Raw genomic sequence first — 6000 nt, forward strand, 5'->3', positions numbered from 1 at the left:
TATTTATATAACGAATATGAATTTGGAGGGCAGAAATTATTAAATATTAAAGCATTAGACCTCTCACGAAAGGCATCAGTCATACAAAAGTTATACTTAAATCCAAACTGGTTCTCTAGTAAATTGGTACGAATGTCTCATGCTATGTTCAAGAAGGGCCTTTACCCCTTTATTCAGATTACACCGGCCCACTTCCGGTTGTTTGAAAAGGAAATCATCTCCAAAATATCTTTATTTTTTAAACAAGCCTTAGAAAGTGGGGTTGCAATTTCAGTTTAATCCACCTGAAAGGACGGAACAAATAGTACAACAAATACTGTGGTTAAATTCAAATACACTAATTGATTTTAAAAAAACGGTATTTATCTAAGAAATTTTTTTTAAAAGGTATAATTTTAGTGAATGATATCATAAATAGGACTGGTGGAGTTATGTCACACATGCAGCTAATACAGACATATGGAAAGGTTTGCCCAAAATTACAAACAATTAATTGCAGCACCACAAAAATGGAAGAGGCAAGTAGAAGGGGAAAAGAGTAAGGAACGTGTATGTCGGCCCTGTATTAAAGAGCATAAATGGTTAAAGAAAAGTGTGATAAATAAAAACACCAATTTCATTTAAGGACCAAAAAACTGACAGCTGTGCCATATAAATTGCAAAATAGTTGGGAAGAAATTTTCGATGTACCCATTCCATGGCACATGGTTTATGAATTGATACGCAAAACAACGCCGGATTCAAAACTTCACATTTTTCCATATAAATTACTATACAAAATTCTTGCAACTAATAGAATGTTATATATATGGGAGATACAATCTTCCCAGCTCTGCAGATTCTGCTGTGAGGAGGCAGAGTCATTAGATCATTTATTTTGGTATTGTCCATATGTAGCTCGTTTTTGGTCACAGGTCCAGAAATGGCTGAAGAATTACAACATTTGCCTAGAACTAACACTACAGATAGCAATACTGGGTGATTAGATAGAAGCTATGAGAATAGGAAGGTTCAGTGCGTTTGTGAAGCATCACAGCACAGTTGAAAAATATATGGCAAATAGAAATTCGAAATGGATGATGTTGAGAGATAGATGGGAGGGGTTGAATGGAGCTGAAGGATGGGACTAATAACAAGATAAACCATGTAAAACATACGGGATCTGTAAAATGTATATAGGTTCGGAACTTTTGTCAAATAGCACAGTTACAAAAAGAAATCAAACTGGATGGACATCAGAAATAGAGGAAGGACTAAGAACAAACAAGAGAGAACTATTGTAAAGTAGACTGTGTCTGTAGAATGTGTATAAGATGTATGGATTGAAGGTAGAAGCAGAAGTGTTTATTAGTTTACTCCAATTGGGGGATCAGTGGTAGGGTTTGTGGGGAATAATAATAAAGGCATATTCTTTTAAAAAGTATGTATGTCTATATAGGTATGTGTATGTATATATGTGTATATGTATGCATGCGTGTATGGATATATATATTTACAAAAAAAATATGGGGGATTGGAAATGATGCAGACAATTACATTGGAAGCAACATTCTTTCTGCAATATTAAGCTGATCCACCCTCTAAAAATTTAAAAATTTAAAATAGTAATAACAATAAATCAAATGATGTCAATTAGCCTATCAGAAGCTTCTAAAGCCCTGACATAATTTTCTGGAATTTTCTAAGCTGTTTAAAGGCACAGTCAACTTAGTGTATGTAAACTTCTGACCCACTGGAATTGTGATACAGTGAATTGTAAGTGAAATAATCTGTCTGTAAACAATTGTTGGAAAAATGACTTGTGTCCTGCACAAAGTAGATGTCCTAACTGCCTTGCCAAAACTATAGTTTGTTAACAAGACATTTGTGGAGTTCTTGAAAAACACATTTTTAATGACTCCAACCTAAGTGTATGTAAACATCCAACTTCGACTGTAAGTGGTGTTAAGCAGGGCTATAAGTGGGGCTAAGCCAGGGCTATAAGTGGGGCTAAGCCAGGGCAATAAGTGGGGCTAAGACAGGGCTATAAGTGTGGCTAAAATAGGGTTATAAGTGGGGCTAAGCCAGGGCTATAAGTGGGGCTAGGACAGAGCTATAAGTGGGGCTAGGACAGGGCTATAAGTGGGGCTAAGCCAGGGCTATAAGTGGGGCTAGGACAGGGCTATAAGTGGGGCTAAGCCAGGGCTATAAGTGGGGCTAAGACAGGGCTATAAGTGGGGCTAGGACAGGGCTATAAGTGGGGCTAGGCCAGGGTTATAAGTGGGGCTAAGATAGGGTTATAAGTGGGGCTAAGATAGGGTTATAAGTGGGGCTAAGCCAGGGCTATAAGTGGGGCTAAGATAGGGTTATAAGTGGGGCTAGGACAGGGCTATAAGTGGGGCTAAGCCAGGTCTATAAGTGGGGCTAAGACAGGGCAATAAGTGGGGCTATGATAGGGCTATACGTGTGGCTAGGAAAGGGCTGTATTTAACCTCAGATGTGATGTGTGTCATTGGTTTTTCAGGTTCCGTGCCAAGGGTCCTGGAACACACACACACACACACACATACACACACACTCACATTGTTTTTCAGACCCACTAGTCCAGTGTTGTCATTACTTCTGTTGACATGACAACGGTGGGGGGTACGTGTGTGTGTGTGTACAGGCCCCCTGGCGCTGGTGACAGTAGACGACAACATGGACTCATCAGCTCTTCCATGGTATCTATGGTAACAATGATGAGTCGGTGCTAGTCATCCAAACACACATAATTAAACAGAAAAGAAACCAGACTGGAGGGTGGAGGGAGAGATGGTCATTGAGACACGGTAAACAGCTCACACAAAGACATTATGTTTGTTGTTGTTGTTTTATCAGGGCTTAATGTTATCAGATTAGGGAACAGTGCCAATTATACAAATCTCTCTCCAATTCAAAGGCTTTATTGACATGGGAAACACTATGTTTACATTGCCAAGCAAGTGAAATAGATCATAAACAAAAGTGAAATAAACGATACAATCTACAGTAAACATTACACTCACTAAAGTTTTAAAGGAATAGAGACATTACAAATGTCATATTATGTCTATATACAGTGTTGTAACGATGTGCAAATAGTTAAAAGTACAAAAGGGAAAATAAATAAACATAAATGTAGGTTGTATTTACAATGCTGTTTGTTCTTCACTGGTTGCCCTTTTCTTGTGGCAACAGGTCACAAATCTGTCTGATGTGATGGCACACTGTGGTATTTCACACAATATATAGAGTTTCAAGAAAAAGCATATGAACCCTTTGGAATAACCTGGATTTCTGAATGAATCGGTTATCAAATTTGATCTGATCTTCATCTAAGTCACAAAAATAGACAAACATAGGGTGCTTAAACTAATAACACACAAATTATTTTATTTTTCTTGTCTATTTTGAATACATAATTTAAACATTCACATTGTAGATTGGAAAAAATATGTGAACCCCTAGGCTAATGACTTCTACATTTGGCAGGAGGTTAGGAAGTGCAGCTCAGATTCCACCACATTTTGTGGGCAGTGTCCACATAGCCTGTCTTCTCTTGAGAGCCAGGTCTGCCTATGGCAACCTTTCTCAATAGCAAGGCTACGCTCACTGAGTTTGTACATAGTCAAAGCTTTATTTTTCTCTCCTGATGCTTTTCATTCTCAAATCAAATTAGTAGTCAAGCAGCTACAGGGGCAAAACACACACACATACACATATTACACTTACTGTACCCACAAAACCCCGCCCAACAGTCATCCCCACAGCCCCACACATGCACAGGCTCACACACACACCCCATCTCTGTTCTCCAGTCAGAGAAAACAGATCCTCTGCATATGCCTCCTCACCCTGGGCACGCACAACATTAACTTCCTCAGGTTTCATGTTAATGAGAGATCCTGTTCCTGCTTAATAGCTGGCTGTGCACGAGTCGCAGAGAAAATCAATTCTCAGTCATTTCCACAGACGTCTACCACTGCTATAGTCTCTATAGAGAGAGAGTGAAGCGAGAGAGAGAGAGAGAGAGAGAGAGAGAGAGAGAGAGAGAGGAGAGAGAGGAGAGAGAGGGAGAGATTGAGGGAACAAAAGAGAGAAAGAGAACTAGAGAGGGGGGCAGGGATGGAGATACTGAGACGTGGAGGGGAGAGAAAGATACAGACAGAGGGATAGATAGAGAGAGAGAGAGAGAGAGAGAGAGAGAGAGAGAGAGAGAGAGAGAGAGAGAGAGAGAGGGGGCAGAGAGAGAGGCAAAAAGAGAGAGAGAGAGAGAGAGAGAGAGAGAGAGAGGAGATGGGGCAGAGGGAAAGAATGAAAGTGGGGGCATTTGTCAGGAGAGACAGGGGAGACGAGAGAATGGAGAGAGAAGAGGAGGATGGAGACAAAAGGAATGATCAATCCATGTGCTGCCGGGCTGATGGGGGGATCTGGAGGTAGAGGGGAAGGAGGGGGGATTGATGAGAGGAGGTCCTTGGCGGGCCCCTAGGGATTTGGTCAGAGGAGAAGAGAGACAGACACGGACCGATGGATGGGAAGAGAGAGACATACACATAATGACACATAATAGCCCGTAACACTTAACAACAGTCCCAATGCTTCTTCTGCCGCATGCAGCACGGCTAGTGAAATTAAACACTTATTTTTCACAAGATGCCGGAACCGGTAAGCTGTGTCACACACACGGACAGGGAATCGTTTTGTTCGTGAATCACAGAGCTCGAAGCAGGATAACACAGCAATAAGCAGTGTGTCTTTATGTAACAGTGGCCCAGCTCATATTCCCCAATTACAGCAGCATGCACAATTGGAAAATTAGATCCATAATTGAGAAATTTGGAAAATCCATATTTCGAGGGAGAGGAGCATGACTAGCTAAATAATGATGATATTACTCACAATAACATGTAGCCATGGTTGTGGACTCATCTCATCCCTATGAAGTGATCATGAGTGATCAGAAGTAATGTTGAAGCTGAACGGCAAAGGAAAGGTGCAAAGCAGAGTCAGTACTGTAGCTAGGTTACATAGTGAGAGCAGTCAGTGTACTGTAGCTGGGTTACATAGTGAGATAAGTCAGTGTACTGTAGCTAGGTTACATAGTGAGAGCAGTCAGTGTACTGTAGCTAGGTTACATAGTGAGAGCAGTCAGTGTACTGTAGCTAGGTTACATAGTGAGACAGTCAGTCAGTGTTACTGAGAGCAGTAGCTAGGTTACATAGTGAGAGCAGTCAGTGTACTGTAGCTAGGTTACATAGTGAGAGCAGTCAGTGTACTGTAGCTAGGTTACATAGTGAGAGCAGTCAGTGTACTGTAGCTAGGTTACATAGTGAGAACAGTCAGTGTACTGTAGCTAGGTTACATAGTGAGAGCAGTCAGTGTACTGTAGCTAGGTTACATAGTGAGAGCAGTCAGTGTACTGTAGCTAGGTTACATAGTGAGAGCAGTCAGTGTACTGTAGCTAGGTTACATAGTGAGAGCAGTCAGTGTACTGTATCTAGGTAACGTAATGCTTTAGAACAAGACAAGTGGAAACTGATTGACTGGAGTAACACAAATTGTATTGATACAATCCTTTCCGATTCAATGGCAACACTGTAGAGACCCAGATCAATTGAAACCCTTCTATCTGCCTGTTTTTTTAATTTTATTTCATCTTTATTTAACTAGTCAAGTCAGCTAATAACACATTCTTATTTTACAATGACGGCCTACCCCGGCCAAACCCTCCCCTAACCCGGACAACGCTGGACCAATTGTGCGCTGGAGCAATAGCCCGGGACCGAACCAGGGTATGTAGTGACTCCTCTAGTACTGAGATGCAGTGACTTAAACCACTGCGCCACTCAGGAGCCTGATGAAGATAGATTGAGAAGGAGAGAGAGAGAATGACAGAGACAAGTCTAAGGAGAGAACACTAGACTGACAGCGGGACCATAGTTTTAACACTCACTGCAGTCTGTTGTGCCCCAGCATGGACATCGACCCAGTCACTTCCTA

Source organism: Oncorhynchus tshawytscha, linkage group LG26 (genome assembly GCF_018296145.1).
Source record: "Oncorhynchus tshawytscha isolate Ot180627B linkage group LG26, Otsh_v2.0, whole genome shotgun sequence".
In the NCBI taxonomy this organism is placed as follows: Eukaryota; Metazoa; Chordata; class Actinopteri; order Salmoniformes; family Salmonidae; genus Oncorhynchus; species Oncorhynchus tshawytscha.